Below are 21,651 nucleotides of genomic sequence, written 5' to 3'. Positions count from 1 at the left end.
TTTATGGGTGTGCATACAACCACTTACCAAAATTTCATTGCAATCGGATGAATGGTATAGGAACCATACGAATAAAAAAATATAGAATGGAGAAGAAGAAGATGATGATGATTTTTCTAATTCAGAAACCTTCATGGGTGTACATACAACCACTTACCAAAATTTCATTGCAATCGGATGAATGGTATAGGAACCATACGAATAAAAGAAAATAGAATGAAGAAGAAGAAGAAGATGATGATTTTTCTAATTCAGAAACCTTCATGGGTGTGCATGCAACCACTTACCAAAATTTCATCGCAATCGGATGAATGGTATAGGAACGCATACGGGACAGACAGACAGACAGACATTCATTTTTATATATTAGTATAGCCTATACTCTTCGCGCAAGTGCAAGCAATAAGTTGACAAAGTTTTATCGCAATCGGATGAACGGTATGGCTGCGCATTAAATACGAACAAACAAACACACAAATATTAATTTTTATATATTAGATATACGTATATATTTACATTTTTGAAAAAAATAGGTACCTACCTAGGTAGTATGCCTAAACAACTTGTCGAAGTTGGACATGCGTAGGGTATATTAATTGAGTGACTAGATTCGGTCTTGGCGTCTGGATTTTTTTTCAAAAGACGAGTAGGCATTCATCAATCTTTAAAGTTGTTAATCGTCAAAATTACTTAAGTCAGGTTGTCTCTCCTATGACGTAATGTATCTTAACACAATAATGGTCAATCGATAGTTGGTGGTTGAAAGCTTTCTGATCCGACTAATCGCACAAACTCTATCTGAGGCTTTCGTTTTTTGTACAAAACTTCACTTTTACCGTCAAATTCGTTTGTAATTGCTTGTAAAGGATTTATAATTATTATTAACAGCAAACAATTTAAATAAATAAATGCTCTATTGGCAAGGGTTGGGTAGACTGATAAACACAATGATCGGACGACAGCGTGCTTATATTCAACACAATACCTGCATTCTATCCACCCTTTTAAGTGAAATTCATTATTATCTATGCGGTTTAATTGTTCAATATGCAAACGTTTTCTGCCATGTCTGCTTGATTACTAATTTAATGCGCAATATATTTACAAGACATGAAAGTTATTTTTATTTGGTTGTGATTTGGATCATATTTGATGTGCTCATTGCCGTCTTTTATTTCCCCAATTTAGAGCATGCGCCTATTACGACGCCTAGTCATTGAAACTCGACAAAACGGTCGAACTGCACCGCGATTTCCTAACTCTCGTCTCGTGTGGCACAATTGTGACGTCACGCTCGAGGCATGCCGACCGCGCACAGAATAACCATAGAAAATTTTATTATGATACACCTATATGTGTATGGTGACAATGAATAGCGCCGCTGTCTGACCACTCGCTATTTTCTCGAATGCTATTATCACTCCGGTAGTACGTCATAATGATGTCATATGACGTCATCTCGACCGGGAAGCTTGCACTCGCAAGTTCTAACATAGAGCCCCTGTGGGCTAACCACCAGACGTTTTCGACACACAGTGACCCCCTCTTACGACCCTCGTGCGACTCCACATCGTCATATTACCCCGCTTCATATCTCTTCATACCCAAACAGTACCTACAATTACTATGCGGACTGCGGTTATACTCACTCACAAGCCGTTGAGTTGCACCGACTGGCCGTCATAATGCGCGAAGGCTCTTAATACTACCATCGGATATGTATGATATCCGATTTCCTATAAATTTTTAAATTAAGATTTCATTTCTTTTCATTTATATTTCGTTTATTAAGGATTATCTAAATTAAAGACGATTCGGTTGATATGCATGCGACTTACTTAATTATTTTTTGTGCACTACCCTTTAGTGTCTTTTTTGTTCAAAAAATCTTATGGAAGCGTTGAAAATGGGTTCTAGCAAAAATTTGAAAGTTTAAACCCACGTGAAACTTTTGAAATTTTAAACTTATCTTCTTTTTACCACTTATTGGCAGAACTGTGATATCTGAAACACCTGGCTTATCTTTCGAATCTCGAAGCGCAGGTAGAAGGGAATTCTCGGCCGGACCCAACGGATGATTTAGTGTTAAGATTTAATTTTTTTTTATTTAAAATTTTTTCTTCGGCCCGCTATTATATTGTTATTATCCTTTTTATATTATGTTCCCCGTCTTTTTCTTCTTCATCGTGGTCTGGCATTAACGAGTGGAGACGTCCCTCGCTTTTACGAGATTGTATGGCATTAAAAATGAATACGATCATTTATGAATTATTACACCCATTTGTAACACTTCGAGATTTTTGGGACACTCCCTTTTTATTGTTGTTAAAAATGTATGATTCACCACGAAAACGCGGATAGTTTCGGTATCAAGACACATGGTTTGATAATGTTTATGAAAACTATTTTATAGTAGTTTTGAAAATCGTGCAAATTGAAGCAGTGTTGCCATCTTTTTGTCACCAAAACGTAGTACACCTGGGGCCTTATGTTAGAACTTGCGAGTTGTAGTCGCCCGGTCGACATGACGTCATATGACATCATTGTGACGTACTACCGGAGTGATAATAGCATTCGAGAAAATAACGCTAGTCAAATACTGGCGTTATTCATTGTCCCCATACACAAATAGGTGTTTCAGCATAATAACATCTATGGTGAGCAGTGTGTTGGGCGGCTTGCCTCGAGCGTGTATTGGCTTACGTCACAATCGTCGGGTGACTTTATATCACCAGTTATAACATAGGCCTGCTGAGATATTGTAGTATTTCGAGAAAAAAATATAGTAATAATAGTGTTCGGATGAAACTTTAAAGCTTTTTGATCCGAAAAGATAAAAATTAGCGTCGTGAGCCTTGTTTGGTTGGCTCTTTCGGCCAAAAAAGAATTTGACAAATTCCGCTCAAAATCGAAGTCGAGAGCGTTTTTAACTTTTAGTTTAGTTTTTAGTTTTTAGCTCTTTCGGCGAAAAAAATATTTCATCATTCATTTTAATGTTGATATGTTCAATTTTGTACTAGCGAATGCTTACTCCAGAACAAGGAAAATTTTTGACTGAAGAAGTGATAAAATTTATCAGATATTAAGTAATTATGATAATTAAAAATGTTACATTTTTTAATTTCACTGCTGTGGTAGGCAGAAGGCGCGGGTAGCGTGCATTGGAGTGCGGTGATTTTTCTTTGTGTGGATTCTGTTGAAAAAAAAACAAATACATTCCTAATATTTTTTACATATTAATGTTTTAGTGGTATGATGTGTGCAGTGTAGCATTGGTTGATTAATAATATATAACATCTAGAAAGAGAAAATGTAGTAGGTACTTAAGAGTTTTCCAATCAATTGTAATTATAATGTACTTAGTAGTTTATCGATTATTTCTGGAGATGCGCCGCATCTTTAGCATCTATGGACAGGTTGAAATAATCAATTATGAAACATGGCAAAATCTATAATTTTCGATAATATTTTTTAAGTTTAATCGATGATAGGAAATATAATGTGGAATAATCTTATCATAATGCCCTGTGTACATGAATAGAAAACGTTTTAATCCATATACAATATAATATTACTTAACAATCTTTTGTTGTATTTTCCGATCTTTCATCGAAGGTTACCTCATTGAATGCCGATATTATTTAATTTACAAAACTTTCTATAGAAAGAACCTGCCTCAATGAATAAAAATGGCATATACCGTCCATTATGTGAACAGTCTGGGGGCGAACCAGTCGTATTCAACTGTTGAATGATGTTTTTGTATTATTGTGGTTTTCGACGGCGAGTTCTCATACAATATTCCGTTTCGTATTTATTTTTCCATACATCATAGTAATAACGCTGTCGCCCTGCTATTATTGCGTACCATACAAATCTCTGGCAATAATACGCACGGAGCGATAATAACGTACAAATAATCAACGCGCTTATTCAAAAATTACAGCAAAAATAAAAAAAACTGTTTGAACGTGTCTTTATTAATACACCTGGCTCGCTCGCACAATACGTAATGTTATACGCCTTTCTCACTCCCTCGCGCGTATTGTAGATAAAGGTACTGTCTCATGTCTTTTTTTTGTTGTATTCTCCTTTTATATCCAGGTTTGGAATCGCGAACCAGACACGGGGTATTGTCCTTGAATTTAAAGATATCGCGGTTATTTGTTACGTGGGCATGGAAGGTGGTTAAATGTCCAAGTTATCATTTTGTTTAAACAATTGTACATTAATGAGATTTATAGATTTTACCCAGTAACGTACCTAATGTTACACTATTAAAACCCTCAAATGTAGTGTTTAAGTTGATAACTACATACCTATCACGGTTTTAACTCAATAATGGACGCATCACCAGATTTACGACTGGTAGGTACTACAAACATAATACTTCAATCATTCTTTCGTAAACCGATGCACGTCGTTGGCTACCATTAAACGCAGAAAGGCAATATGTATTTCGACCTCATTTTCTGCAATGTGGATCATACGGGCCTAAACAGAGTGGGGGTTGTATTAACAGATTTTTGGTTTTACGAGAAATGGATATTAGCCACTTGCTCAACCTATTAATTAGGCCCATACTCTGGTCCAAACACTCATTGAAAAACAGAATGTGAATTTGCCAGACCCGGGATTCGTACCGGGACCCTCGACATTATAGGCCGACGTGGCAACAGCTCGTTCATCGTATGGTTTACTCGAGTAGTTAATTATACAGATAACAATATAGGACAGCAGGACATGCATTTGGCTACGCAACCTCCGTAAGCAAGTACCTACCTAATCGTTGGCTGACCTGGTTATACGGAATGAGTTACGTTACGAGATTGTCACGTGGATTACCAAATGATTTTGAGACCGCCCATGATAAAAAGTAAATTAAAACCATAAAAAACCTTATTACAAAATATAACAATCTTAGATTGTAGAAAAATATAGATAGAGCTATTGCAAGTGTTTGTCCCTCAAAACAATCAAACTTTTTTATGCACTTGCCTCGCCCCCTTCACGCTTCCTCCGCGACCCTTTCCTGGATTATTCGAAAATATGTGTGACTGTGTGCGGTCGTAGTGTTGCCAGATATCGAATATTTATTCCAATGTTATAGTGTTGGCTATGCACTTGGTAAAACATTACTCATTAAAATCGGCTCTTGCGGAGGGCTTGATAACAATGTATTTCTTTCCCAGCCAAGGCCTGAACAAAAACGATGCATGAATGCGAGTGAGAAAGTATTCGGCACCCTTATAATCTCAGCGACTCGCGCTAGAGTAAGATAAAAGGTCTACATATTTTTAAGTTGGTTTCCAAAAATATCGCCGGCAAATCGTGCTGAATCGCTTCACGTAGCGTGTTGTTCATGTCGCTAAATTTGCTATTTTTTGTGTTAAACATAAAGTCAGTGGTAAATATTTTTAGTTAATTAAGTAGGAAAGGTGGTTCTGCATGTTGTATTAAAATATGTGTGGTATTACGTTTCATAGGTAAGTTGATACATGTTCGTGACAATTTATTTGTATATTATTATTTATTTTAATATCAGTGACCTAGTGTTTCTTTAAAATAACTTAAATTATGGATATATTTACCTAATTGGTTGCATTTTGACCGCTTAAAAATACTATATAACGTAAAAAAACAGAAAATTATATTTAATTCTGAGCGTCTAGTGCGAGCACTTTGGGCGAGCACTAGCGAAATGGTCTATGGTCTCGAACATTTATAGGCGAATGCGTTCGCTCGCCCACAAACCAAACGCACGGCACGTAGCTTCATTTAGCAATGCAACGGGTGGCGTCTATATGTATCTATAGTCTATGTTCCCAGCATCACACCCTTACCTCAAAACAATCATTATTGAAGGTGACAGTGATGTCACATAATAAAATGAGTGTTTTATTTTTTTGCGTACAAGAACTGCTTGATTGTTGACAATATTATAGGCCCCTTCAATGTTGCAGGGATTTTGTTACGCTTTGGTTAATATTTTATAGTGAATTTGTGAGAAATACGCATGTTTTTTTATATAAATGTTTGTATAATTTCATGACTGATTTAGTTGTTTCAACCTCCCCTTTTAATCTTCTGACGAATCGATTGCGTCATTTGCGTCGAAGAAAATCGGATGTTTCAGGTGTTGTTTGATAGGTAGGTATATATATAAACGATGCACACTTTCGTCAGGTGTTTATTTTATTCCAGTGCCTCGGTTTGGAGTACTAATAAAACTTGTATCGATTCCTCCGACAGTTAGGAATATTTAAATTTGTGATTTATATTTTATGTGTATTTTTATTTTTACGAACCCACCTACGATACCCATAAACATAAACCTTTCCTGGCGCACACCTTATAAAACAATCTACCAGGGATCTTCCGAGACGATTCCCTCCCTTGCGCACGATTTAAATACGGGCCACAATCGCTTGTCAATCTCGGCTCATCATGGGATCATGCAAATTAGGGATGCTGGTGTAGTTTAATTTGTTAGAATTATGTGATCCATATATAATTAAAATATAAATTGGTTTTTTTTTCTACGAAGTCTACGTAGGTGTAGTATTTAGCTTAAAACGTGGTGCTTTCATTAGATACATATTATATTTTAGCTAATTTGATGAAAAACAGCTGTTAACTTCATAGATTCTCTTGAATAGTTGGGTGGAGGGAATAAATACATGACCTTCGCGAGTGACTTGAAATCGACCTGGAATCCTTTTCCTGGAATTATATCTATCACAGCTTTGATGATGAAACTTAAATTACACTGTGATATGTGAAAAAACAGCTAAGTATATATTTTTAATGTGATTCACCATCTTCACTTCGTAGGACATTTGCATTCATTTTTGTTGTCCATCTTTATGTACCTAGATCTTATAATATATTATGTTGAGCCTATCTTGTAGATCAGTGATCACCTAAGTGGGCTCTGGAAAGCTAGGGGTGATAGGGTGTTGTAGGCTAGTCAAAATGATACCAATTGCTAATTTATTCAATCCACCAACCATAAGCCTTATTTTGTGTATTGGACATGAGGCCTTTATGCATGACAAATTACAGTGCATCGCACATGATATACCTATATGTACAGATTTTATCCGACATAGCATAACGTGTATATGATCAAATATTGCATTAAGCTGTTTTCCTATTGTTTTTAAATGTATTCTTCACTTAGGATCGTCACGGGGCACTGCAAACTGGTGCAAACTAATGCTGATTAAATAATTATAGTAGATATCTAAAAGGTGAGGTAGTCCAAAGAAATTTGGGAAACTGTTATTTTAAACAGAATAATGATGTTTCAACATTCGTGGTCACATATTTTGTAAATCTGTTTTCTTTCGATATTGCGATTTGTCTTGCCTACCTTTGGTACCTATATAATTATAATATACCAAATCATCTTCATGTTATATCTAATATGCACACATTAGCCATCTTATCTCTCAAACTGGTGCTGATACTTGGGCGCTCCGGCGCATTTTCTGTGTTACCGAGTCGTATCTATATGAGGTCTTCATATTTATATCATTTGCGTTAAGTTTTCTCAACCATTTCCTTACATCCTTAGTTTCCTGCACTGATCTGGTCAGCCGTTGTTAGTTTACTAATTCCATCTGAACGGTGCATGAGGCACGGCCTGCGGTAATTTAATTTAAAGAAAAGCCTGGGATGGTCTTATCTTTATTATATTACTGTGGAGTCCACTTTTGTCACAGTCACGCAATTTTTGACTAGCCATTGGGAATTCGCTGCCAAGCTCTTTGAGCTCGGACTTGTCACCCGACCGACATGTTCATGTGGCGAATTACTACAGGATGCAATCCACATTCTCTTGGAATGACCGAGAGTGTGCTTCGAAAGGAAAGATATACTCAAGTCGGTCCAAACAGCTGTTGGGCTTATCGGGTCGTCCTACTTGGTCGCCACAACGACCAATTTTATTGCGTTTAAAAAAAACTGCTGTGTTTTGCTTAATTTTTTGTACGATATATTGATTAATCAGAATAATTTGTTTTTGTTAAATTAATTTGTTAGTATCCTCTAATATGGGCACTTTTATTAGAAAGTCTCTGTAAACTTAATCAAAGCACACTTAATTGCGTGGCGACCTTAGTTTTAGATATATGTTCCTGAGACATTCCCAGGCGTAAAAAACTGCTGATAACATCCAAACATAGGGTCTCCTGATACGCTCAATTGAGACCGAGTGTGGTGCGGGGCGGGTTGGTTTGAAGGGGTCTATGTTTGTGTTGTCTTTATTATATCTGCTTAATTGGTTCGTCGATTTTGTTAAATTATAAAATACTGCGCAGTGCACAGCTTTCATTTAACCATTTTAACCCAACCCCTCTTTTCCTTGGTTTAAATAATCTTCAGAACGTTTCTCCTAACATATTTTGATTATTAATACATTAAGTAATTTTCGAAGACGCCGATCACCCCTTTCAAATTAAAACACGAATCTTGCATCCCGCTGCGCAGGGCGCCAGCAAATTTGTTTCCTAACACCTCCGTACATAGAGGCGGGTTTCGTGTGTGTAGTTTGTTTTTTAATGTCTTGCCCGTTTTTTTTACCTTACCTACCTTTATTTTTTATTCTGCTCATATTGTGTTGGGTTCCTTCGCAGATGGAGCTTTACTTACGTACTGGGTGACTGGAAACTGCAATCGACGATAAACCAATTCAAAATAATGCAATTTGCACCGCCCGAGACGTGCCTGGTTGGGATACACCCTGCTGCTTTGCTTTCACCTGTGGACGTCTGGAACAATGCCTTTGATTGCTATAGCTCAGTATTCCCCAAACTTACCACATTTTAGTACCGGTGTTTCGGTTTCAGTGGAAAATCGAATCGTGCTGCTCGGTCCATTAAATCAAAAATCAAAAATCACGGTTTTAGGGTTCGATTGCAATAAAACTTATCTACGTATAGGTGGTACGTACATCCATATTTACATGTATATTATGGATAATTTATTAAGTAAGTATAAATTCAATGGTCAAAAAGTCGGTTCACATTCAATCAACCTCATTAGCAAATATCTTTATTGAACATCTATAATTTGAAAACACATCTACACTAGAAAAAATCTTTGAAAAAAATACGACGACCAGCAGGACTCGAACCCGCATCCACTAGATTCTTACCAATATGCGTCCTATCTAATTACGACGAAATTAACTACTTACCTAATACTTTTTACATTTCGATGTGCTTTAACAAATTTGTTAAAGCACTTCACGATGTAAAAACACTAGGTAATTTCGTCGTGTTTAATAGGGTGTGCATGACTCAATTGGTAAAGTATTCATTTAGTTTTCATATTATTGTAGTATTTTCAACAAGATTGCACTACGGAAATTTAAAAAAAATGTCGATTTTTGATATGGTGCAGTGTGAAACTTTGCATCAAATGGAATTTTCTATCGCTACAGTGCAGGTAAATCAAAACTGAAAGTGGTCTATGTACGATTTTGCGGGCATGTGCGTCTCCGTCAGACATACAAATATACCGTCACTGATACAAATACCATAGTTAGTATACCTACCAAGTTTTACTCCTATATTTGTATTATTATCAAATATTAATAGACAGCATAATATACGTCTGGAAATGCATTTGATAAGGTATGCTTTATCACCCATTGTTTCAGGCCTTCTTTCTTATAGTATGTTTTATATAATATACTTTTCTTATCAAACTAAACGTCTCAGAATGTCATGCTTAATCCTAATAAAGTTTGTTTAATATAGAATCATAGTACCTACCTAGGTACCTTTTCAAATCAGTATCATCTCGGCCCTAAAGAAGGAAGCATCGACCGCATTCAATCACTATATCAAATCAGACTGTTTACAAGTCACTGTCCATAACATATTCTATTATAATATATCATCATCATCAGCCGGGGTCAATCCACTGCTGGATGAAGGCCTCCCCAAGCTTTCTCCAACTCTCTCGGTCCTGTGTCGTTCGCTGCCACGTATTTCCGCCGAACGTTACCAGTTCGTCAATCCAGCGGCTTTTAGGGCGACCCTGTGGCCGTTTCGTGCCCCTTGGGTACCACTGGATGACGGCATTTGTCCAGCGGCCGTCCTTTCGGCGAGCAATGTACCCCGCCCATCTCCATTTCAGCTGTTTGGCAACGTCTATTACATCGCATACTCTTGTCTGCTTCCTAACCCATTCGTTTCTCTTACGGTCCTTTCGCGTGATGCCCAACATACACCTCTCCATGCCTCGCTGTGTGCCAGAAATACAGATAATCGCAGGGTCCGAAAAACAGTTCCTCATCACTTTTGTCTTTGAGATATTTATCTTTAGACCGACCGTTTGACTGACACCCGTGAGTTCTTGCATTCTACCTTGGAGGTCTTTCGGGTCTTGTGAGAGTATAACAATATCATCTGCAAAGCGCAGGTGACTGAGGTGTTCCCCATTAATTGGAACACCTTTTTCCTCCCAATCAAGTTTCCTAAATAAGTCCTCAAGAGTAGCGGTGAATAGTTTAGGTGAAATGGTATCACCTTGCCGGACACCTTTGTTAATGGGGAATTTACACGACCGTTTGTGGAGTTTCACGCATGCTGTGGCATCACTGTATATACTGTTCAATATAATATATATTACATTCTAATAAAGTGTTTTATGAAGTTGATCTCGCCATCCTTCCATAACAATATAATACTGTACGAATCATTCATAAGTTAAGAAATAAGTTTAACCGTGTACCGGCAGTTGTATGAATACTTACCACAATTTGGGAAACGTAGATCGAATTAGAAGCGCCATTACTCATTAGTCACTACATAGTATTTGTGATGAAGTTTGCCCATTTCTCTTTGAAGCTAGAAATCTTGAGATGATAAGAATATCGAAATATCCAGTCTGCTATCAAGCAAAATCATTTTTTTTCACATACATAATATCGTCGCCTGAGAACTGTAGTGGGACATCTAAAAAACACGGTATTGAGATATTGAGGTTTAAAGAAATTCATTATTTTATGTTCTTAAAACTTGTTAATCATCTCATATATTTATTTATATAGAACATATTTAAAGAAAATCCAAAGGCATCCGACCATATATTTCGTCAGTAACATATTTTTATTAAATTGTTTGAGTGCTATAGTAAGACATGTATGATATCCCAGTTTAACATTTAACATGGTAGGATTATTTGTTAAATGTTATAGTGGTATATTTCTTATACAAAAAATTTTTACTAGTAAGACCAAATATCTCAGTACAGCACTTAATACTACGAAAAAGACGTTTTTTTAGATATGAGGCGTACCACGTAAACGCTACTATATAAATCTCTAATAAACCAATCGTTACATCATTTACAGTTTATATTAAGTACTTAACTAATTTATTATTTTGGTGTCATCTTCTACCCGTGGTTTCAGGTTGGCGACAAACTTTCAGTAAACCTCCCTATCCTGAGCCAGTCGTATCGTATCAGATCCCCAAGGTCTTGGACATATTTTTTTACCTACGCCTATGTTGCCTTCTATCTTCCCCTGCATTGCGGAAAATAATATGGCTGAAGTATACAGGTTTTATGCGCTCGATAGTAGTGGTAAGTTCTCTCGTTTTATTGGCTCATCATTGGTGACATGATCAGTCCAGGATAATTTTATTGTACGCCGATACAGCCACATCTCGATAACTTGCAGTAATCTTATTATCCGTTGTTAATTTATAATAATTATTATTCAATTTATATTGCGCAGTTTTCATTCTTTCCTCATTGTATGCCAATTTATGTACTTACTTGTTACTGAAAAGCGACGATGCCATGTTATTTATTGTTTTGCTAAACTGTATCTGATTAACCTATCTTCTTAAAATGCGAGTACATAGTGTTAATTTTTCATTTATTTTCATATGTGTATGTATTACAAAAGAATTAAAAAATATTAAGTACATGGAATTATTCTGACTAAAAATTTGAAATACTTAGGTACCTACCTAATTATATTTTTCACATGCTTCTGACTGACTGATTTTAAGGCCTTTATCATAAAAAGCAAACTAAAAACTTAATTTTAACTACCTACCGACGTTTCTAGTAAAAATAGCAAGATATAATATCTACTTTATTCAATTATTATTGAATATAATAAATTGTCATATAATAACTTTAGTGGTTTATTTTTTGTGTACACGTACGTATCTGTGAGTGGTTATGTTATTTATAAGTAAACCCTTTTGGTGTTAGTTGGCAGGGATTTTCTTTTACTTTGGGTAGTACATAGGTGCTCAATTTGTGAGAAATACCTACTTATATTTTTTTTAAATTCGGGGTACAATGTAATACTTAATTATTCTATAACTGCTTTGAAATGTTTCTAGGCACCATTTTAACTTTTCTGGCAAATCTATTGCGTCATCTGCGTCAAAGACAATCGTCACTGATCTGGCCAAGTTCATTATTATTTATTAATTATAGATCTACCAGTACGTATAAGTTGTCCGCTTAGTGAGGGGCGCCACAATATGCTAACATTTGATATTATATTATTATCATTCACTACTTTTTATAATATTGTGATGAGCTTAGTTCTAAATTCTAACACCGTACGTTTTATAATGGAATGTATATCAACTATGGTCATCTTCAGGGGCGGCTCTACCATAAGGGTTCGTAGGGACCGTCCCCACATGGTTATTATCTCAAAAATACACGTTTGACATTTTTATCATTGTCATAATATTACTTAATTGCATCATTAAATGAATTTTTAAATTTATTTTATACATCTAAATCCGTCGCAATTTTATATAGATATTTATTATTATTATACAATAAATTATTGTAAAATAAATGATTGTAAATTATGTAATAACATAATGATGATTACGTGGTAATAAAGAATTAATTAAATTAAATACGCATTATTTCACGGTGTCACCTATGTACAAATTAAGAAAGCTGTGACGTCTATTTTTCGCTGATCGGGGTTACTCAGTCCCATCCCGTTGCCGCGGTACAAATCTCTATTCTCTATTCTGGAAAATTACTAATTTCTTCATTAATAAAAGCATTTATTATTATAAGTAACTTGGTACATAATGTATAATATGAGAAAGTAGGTAGGTGTGTATATTTAATAATTATGGCTAAACCCCACCGCCTAGAAAGTCGTCGAGTGTAGGCCTCCGAATCCTCGGCTAGCTCCGGGCCTGGAGTGGAGATACATGCAATTTCTTGGAGAGCAGGTAGGCACTTATTATAGTTATTGAAACACAAAGTTCTATATTATATTCTAATTTATTAGAACCATAACCACAATAAAGTCACAATATTTATCAAATGTCTAATTTAATTAATTAAAGAAAAGTCAGAAGAACACTTATTATTATAACTTAAGATTTAATATCTATTATTATCACTATGCTAACACCAGCGAGATTGCGCGAGCACGGGACCTTGTTAAGAAAGGTTGAGGACCGGGTCCAATGATCAAAGATAAAAAAATACGTGAAAAACAGCTAAGTCGATGATTGACACTTCGCCCGCGATCTGTCAGAGTGACAGTAGGTATCGAGGTATGGGTATCGACCAGTAGGTATTTGTACCTTGGCGAATACCTCCTCACAAGTCTCGGCGACTTGTATATAAAAATGCAGATAAAATCACGCCGCTGACCTTCGCAGGTTCAGGGTCGTAAATGCGAGCGAAGACTGATATTGAATTTAATAATTGGGGGTTTTTATGCAAATCTGCCCGATTTCATCCCTTAGCTCAACGTTTTGAGGGTGACAAAATTAATTAACGGTTTCCTTACGAGATTGGCGGAAATTGTACAATGACTAATTACCCGCGACATCTACGCAAGGGCCGACTAAGTAAAATCATAGGCGCAAGTCGACGCTCGCCGATGGGCGGCGTCGCTCACGCGTCACTTACGTACTTCGAGTACTTGCTAGTACCGAGAGTGCGCAATTGCTGTAGCAGTAGCCCATTGTTTCTGGGCCAGCCCCACGAAAAACGCACCTACGAAGGCGTGCGCGGCATCGACGGATTCGTGGTTGAATTGCCTATCGATACAGCACACCCCCCGCGTGGTGGCGCTCTTCATGGCTGAGGGAGGGGCGTTCCCGCGGCGGCCGGCCTTACGGGCCCTAGCGGCGCGAAGGTACCTCTCACTCAGAAACAAGAGTACTACAAAGTTAGCCTGGATGATAAGGCGTCATATGCCAGTGGTTAACTTGGCATATTGGTGGCACCAGGCCTACGACAGCGCATACCAATCCTTCGGCCAACTACCGTTGGGGGGTCCAACTTTGAGGCGCCCCGACGGCCTGAATACCTACTTGACGTTAGTCTAAGAACATGAACTCGGTAGATTGTTAATCTGACTACAAAATGAATGCTTAATATTAAATAATATCAAGCGGGGAAGTTACTTTATTTGAATATGTAATTGTACTGGTCGCGCAATCTTTCTTACATTAACAACTAATATAGCTCGGTGTCGCCACAGGCACATACTTACGACTAGTTGACGGATGTTCTTCCGTCAACCAAACATATAGGCAGTAATAATTGCTTAGTACATACTCATACCTCGCCGATCAAAGATTTCCCGCACTTTATTCCAGTACGTGGTCTCCTCGATCGACCAAAATCATTGATCCGATTCTCCCGTCGCGCGTGAGCGTGATGCCGTCATACACGCGAGCGAGAGGGGCTCTGTCACTGCAAAGCGGGCAAATTCGTATCGCGAAATCGATTTCTACACATACGACAGAGACGCCGTCGTATGTCAGAGCAGGAAAGCTGCCAGAATACCGATTCGGAAACGCCGCGCGCGGAACAGCCGCGGATATTAAAAATCGAATTTAGTATGAGAATTAATTGCGCGGGATCGTGATTAAAATCGGATCGATGATTGCCCTACGTGTTGCTATGCTTTGTGATTGCACATATGTACAAATGGGAGCTTTCGCAACAGGCCTATGAGCATATGTTAACAATTATTGTGCCGTGTACGCGCGACGCGTAGCGACATCGAACTATCTACCTTAACATTACATACATCTTAACTACCTTAATTATTATATACCATTAACGCCCATCTATAGTCCCCCTTTATTACTTTGTTATCCTTTGCATTACATATTTTTACATTTACCTATTATATTACAATTTATATTACATATTTATCTTACATCCAAATCATATTTTATATCTAATTTAATTTAATTACCCCCTTATCTAGACGTATATTTAATTAACATTTTAATCTTATAACCCTTTACCTTATACCTATACGGCTTAACCATCCACAGTTCACTCTGAGAAGTCGTGGGACCTGTCAGAGCAAACTGCGGGACTTAACATATGAAATATTTTGTTCAGCCTTGCCAAGGGTCGTCATCATTCCATCGGTGGCACATTGACTACCAGGGTCAGACCGAGCGGCTGGGGAGCACTACTCCTTATGGGAGCGCCCCCCACAGGGGCAGAAAAACCAGTCGGTGACACGAGCCGCCACTGGTCATCTTTGCATTTTGGCTCTATGACCCAACGAATGTTGTAACCCTCATATAATTTAATTTTAAGGCGAATTCTTTGCCTCAATTTACGATCAAATGTGACTTCAACGCCATCTAAAGGCATCTACAGGCATCTACCATGAATTTCTAAAAATGTGTTACTAAAAACTTTCGTCGATCGCAACCAGATGGCAATAAAATATAAAATAAAATATTGTGTGTCGCCACATATTAAAAATCATAAGCTTGATAAAAATGCATTTAAATTTATTATATATTTACTTACCTATGTAAAAATATTTACAATTAATATTTTCCCCATAAAATATTTACAATTCTAACATATCTATTTGATTTGATTTAAAGTGTTTATGATTTTTACATTTTGTTTACCGTAGTTTTTTTACAGTGGCAATACAAGGGTATCCTGTCCAGTCAATGAACCAGATTTTTTTACGTTGTCAATACGAATTAATATAAATATTTTTCTACAGTAAAATTCATTTATAGTAGTAAATGAACATTTAAGTACAAATGTTTATAAGATTGAGTTTAATCTTGTACAATTGACAATTACATCGAATTTCTACTAGAGGTGGAATAAAAGAATGATATGAAATGAATAGCAAAACAAATGCCATTCGAATTATTATTAAACAAAATAAGGAATATACAGTTGTACTTGGTTATTACTAGGAAGGTTGGACCGGCTGAATGTGCTCGTTATAAGCGGTACTCGTTATATCAGAGAATAGGTATTTTTATTGTCGGCGAAAACAACAATTAGACACTTAACTAGTGTCATAAACGTAATCTGTCCCCGGCGGCATCCTGTCCGATCGGATTTTATTGCTTAGGGTCGAAATGTCTTTAAACGATCAACACATTACCAGTATTTTAGCTCGGTATATCCGATAAGTATCTCGTTATAACAGTGAATAAAAATGTACGGAGAAAATCATATACCAAATGTCAACGACTGTTTCCTCATTACATCCGAGATCTCGCTATGTCCGAGATTGTAATAACCGAGTTCGACTGTAGTTATAATTATGACAATGTCGATATTATATAGACATCCCAATTCATTTCGTTTCAACCATGTCCGATCCTAATGGGTTCATATGGGCCTCCACAGAGTGGACGGTTTGTATTAACTAACTAACTATATCTGAGATAAGAATAAAGTAAGACACGCAACGAATTGAATAAAAAAGAAGTTGGAGGTAAGAAAAAACGTAAATAAACATGCGAACAAATCTTGATAAGCAAACCCAAGGACAAAATAAGTGACAAATTAAAAAAAAAATTGTAAAACGTAAGAAAAAAATTTAGAATTTGAAGTAAGTGCACCACTGATTACATAATATTCTAAGAAAAAGACAGAACGTTATTTCTTTGAAAAAATCTAATGTCGATTTTAAAGAACAGTGCAAGATAAAATAAAAGATAGTTTTATTTATTTTACCTATAAATGTGTAAGTGAAATGGATTTGGAGATATAAAAAGAAACCTTATTGGCCCAGTGGTTTCTAGGTGTGGACTTTTGTAATTCCCTGAAGATCTCGAATAAATAATTAAAAATTATCAACACCTATACCATATTCCTAGGTATCTACTATGATTGAAAAGTAGATCTTAATTTTTTGTATTTATGATTGCTTCATAAAAAAAACAATATTTACGACTTTATGATGTAGCAGATAAATGAGCAACTAAATAGTGATCCAAATATTATGAAAAGTTCAACTATCAAAGCATCACGGCATAAAATTAGTAATACCACGGTTATACACAATTTATTGTACCTACCTATTGTTATAATTTTCTTAGTTCATTTAATCGTTTTTAATTTAATTTATTTTCAAATTCACCTCTTATGTGTTCATTCACTGAATTGTTTACCCTATATTTTATGGAGACTAATAATAACTTCTATTTTCTACATACTAAATTATCAACCTCCACTTTTTGACAGGACGGCATACAGTTATATAGGCACGTAGATAATAATTTTAAGGCCGTAGACAGGAATGAACGTTTGATGGCCCAAATATAGTACAATAGTATGTATGTAATTAAAATTAGGGTACAAGTCGGTTATCCTGGATACAGCGGCAAAGACATTTTGAAAATAGCCTATATACTGGATTATTTGTTAGGATTACCTAATCTAACTTAAACTAACCCAAACTAACAAATAATCCAGTATATCGGCTATTTTCAAAATGTCTTTGCCGCTGTATCCAGGATAAACATATAGAACAAAAGTTAGTGAAGTGGAAGTTTGTCGAGGCTGTTTTGATCGGGTTAATTTGTCTTTGAATAATATTGTGACTAGAAATTTTAACAATTCTTATTATTTTTAACATTGTATATTGTTCATAATTTTCGCGACTACCACGTGAATAGACGATTTTTTTTTTACTTATAACATTTTAAACACTTAACATAAATATGGATAAATTGTACAGTTACTAGACAAAGATTAAATTTGATGTGTGTCAGAAGTATCTTAGGCATTTTCGCTCGTATGCTTTCTTTATATTATTATGAAACTATATTTATTTTAAAATCGCTTTATAAAAGGTAGGTACGTCAAAACAGTAATAAATATCTGAAATAATTACACAACATTATTTCAGAAAGTGGAGGTTGATATATGTAGTCCATTGACATATGCTCCAATATCGCAAACAAAAATTATTGACAGCAGAATTAACACAGTTTTTGTCTTCGTACCTGGCGAACCTTTATTTTCAATGTATGTGTGTGTGTATGTATTTTTTAATCTATGCAAGTACTGTTTCAAAAATAGTTCGATTTATTTCCGCGTTAGCAGCATATGTCGATAAAGTCTTGTCAAATATTCATTTTATTTACAATCGATTCGTTAATATACAAAAATACAAGATTAAATTTAAATAACTAGCCTAAAAATTATTAAATAATATTTTTAATAGAAACGCTAATCGTTTTTTGCGATAAATTAAGTCTGAACCGAGATGTTTCGATTTTAATTGCATGCTTTCTAACCTCTAAATCGATGTTTTTTAAATTTGAAAAAAAAGATATAAGGATATAATAAATTCCAATTAACGTTTAGCGTTTCCCTAGGTAATAGATTTACGTACATTTTTATCGTAATTTTGATAATAAATCTTATGTCATTCATTCTTACCACCCGATAGAAATGTACCGAATTTGACACGTATTTTTGGTATATAGAACTCCACGATACATCTTAATTTTTTATTTTATTTTTCTCATTACTTTTGAATATATATTTACCGATTAATAAACTTTTCTAGCTATTTTTCGATAACAACTTTACCTAGAGACATCACCTTAATGCTATATTTTTATCATACATATTACATTTTATTATATCCCTGTGAAAGATGCTGTTGGTTATTGTTATAAGTAAATAATTAATCAATAATAGTGTAAGTATTTATAAACAATTTAAATTATTTCCGGGTAGGATTGCAATACACAAAGAATAATTGCGAACGTAAAACACGTAAAACACCTTATTTCAGGCGTGCTTTTTCAAAATTTCTTAGGAACATTCCTGAAGAATTTTTCCATCCGAGAATAATATTATGAAGAGCTTTGTTTGTTTATTTTGTTTGGCCCAAATAAAATAATTCCAAGCATTACTACTTAGCAAGTCGTTTTATTTCGCAGCTTTGTTATTTTAATGTTGAAATATTAATTTCATCGGCGACGCAGGAACGGCGTGCGGGCCAAAATTACTGCGAAATCAAATCATCGGTGCAGAAATTAATAATAATTCTTTATATTAGGTACTGTTTTTTTCATATGTGTATTTTCATACTATTCTCGTTTCACAGTCCTGCGCTATTTGAATAATTCCTCAACATCCCAAACGTTAATGAAACATCTCAAATTGCGTAACATGAAGATATGTATTACATAATTTTGAGCAACTTCAGAAGCATACATATTAGAAAAATATGGAACATGCTTTGCCTACTGATTCTCTGAATGCTGGTTGGCCAAATTAGAAAGAAAATTTATTTGTCAAAGTAATCGAATCCAAAGGATTCAAACAATTTTACTTTTCTGAAAAGTATGTAATTTCAATAATAAAACTAAAGAAGTAATAATAACAGACGAACAATACGTCGCACAGAATGTAGGCTACTGAACGTAAAATGAAAAAAATCGGCGCACGTAAGTAATCGGGCCGTGCGTAGGCGGGATGCGTTAAACGAAAGTTAACAAAACTGTATTATCGTTTCAATGGAGTTGTAGTTGTTACTTTTTCATCTTAGGTAATGTTTTCATCGTTTGGAATATATTTTTTTTAATGTTTATTGTAGACATTAATACTAATTTTATTTTGTGCCATATGTCCTTTCCCTGTCGTTGATTCATTTATGTATTATTCTGTTTACTCTCACATAAATCTATATTATAATTATTTTATTTCAAACAACATAATTTCCCTGCTAAGATTTCGCTCCCGGATTTCATTTCGACTTTCCTCCAGGCGTTTAAGTATTCCCAGCGCGTAACGCACGCCAAATTGCCCTTTATCTTCGTCCTACAAAAACCCTAATATCGTCTGATTAAATAATATAGCATTCGCTTTCGCGTACACCACGCGATTTTGAATCTTATTCGATACGTAAAATAAGTTTTGAAATTGCTAATCAGTGAGCTGTGTTTTCTGACAGCTCTAATATTCCAGCTTTTTGAACATTTATTTTAAATCTTGGAATTTGGGCTCTATCACGGTGTGCAGAAAAGCTATTTTGTTATGGTCTCTTTATAAATTAAAATATCCACTGCCAAGCTATATTGGGCTGTACTGTGTCCGTCTATTAGGATTATTTTAGAGTGTTTTGTTTAAAGGCGCGCAACAAATCTCCAATCTCAAATGCCTGTCATGTATATGTGATATTATTGTGGAACACACGTCTTCCCGTGAGGTTTTCTTTTTTCTTCCCTTTTCCAGTGATCCGATACCTTCTACTTACGAGCTGGAAATTAAATAGTTTTATTACCATCATAAAGCTCAAAGCCTCAAAAGTGGTGGTGCAACACATTGAAATAGAAATCATCTCGGATTGTGAACATCGCAATACAATTATTGTAGGTAGTGATACCCTTCTGCTTTAGGTTACATTATATTATGGGCGGTTAAGTCGGGACTTCCTCTCAGGTAGTGATGTTGTAATATTATTCCGGTACCTATTACATTTTCCGCTTGGATTCTACACATAAAAATATATTTAAACTATTTAAAGTATACTATTTAATCATTCGACAGTAAAGTTGTAGACGGATATACACACAGAACAGATAATAAATAGAATACCAATAGGCTATATTCAATACGCCGCATGGTGAAGCAGGCTTTTGAATGTGTGAGTGTCCTACGAAAATGAAGCACGCATTATGCACGTGCAATAGTGTGTGTAAAACACCAACATTAAATGAGCGTAAATGCATAAACTGAGAGCAGTTTTCAGTATTCGACGTAAAACGTATTCTAGACACGAGTGTAAGTTTAACCCGGATTCTTCCTTACTCGAGTCGGTTACCTGCTATCGCCTTACCCGTTGCGTATTTCAGTTCCCATTATTTCTGAGTTCCCTGGATATACATTTTTGAACATACGGACTAGAAAAAGAAAGGATCGCGTCGGTTACATTTACTAAATAGTCCTCTTCTTCTATGGCAGCCGTCGTCTTATTTATGACCTCATAAAACTAACTGGGTAGGTAGTCGAGAAAAGATACGTGCATCTTTCCTTCATACGCCGTCTCCACTTAACAGGTTCTTTGCGTATTTTCAATCGCCGATAAGAATGGCGCATACTTTTTAATTTTTTTTAATGAATTTAATTTATTTATATCTTGTTATCCTCTTCGTAACAATGTATCGGTTTATAAGCCTCGCCGATGTATTATCATGATGGTAATAATAGGAACATTTTGTTAGTTTTTCTATTAAGGGGGGACATGCTCGTCGAAGGTCAAAATTGAGTTTTTATTGTATTTTCAAACCATGATCCTGGACACTCCTTAAACGTTGTAGATAATCTATTTATATAATTTTGAAGCCTTATTATCCTTTATAGTTATTTTAA

The 21,651-nt window shown here is 35.5% G+C and overlaps 1 protein-coding gene across 2 annotated transcripts in view; it reads left to right on the top strand.

The window, feature by feature from the left end:
- Positions 1-21,651, top strand: part of fra (neogenin protein frazzled) — a 181,461-nt gene that overhangs the window by 51,245 nt on the left and 108,565 nt on the right. The gene's annotated exons all lie outside the window — the stretch shown is intronic.

Source organism: Rhyacophila brunnea, unplaced genomic scaffold, assembly GCF_057557595.1.
Source record: "Rhyacophila brunnea isolate RB1 unplaced genomic scaffold, BYU_Rbru_1.0 scaffold_15, whole genome shotgun sequence".
Classification (NCBI taxonomy): Eukaryota; Metazoa; Arthropoda; class Insecta; order Trichoptera; family Rhyacophilidae; genus Rhyacophila; species Rhyacophila brunnea.
This window is presented reverse-complemented; position numbering and strand designations above follow the sequence as displayed.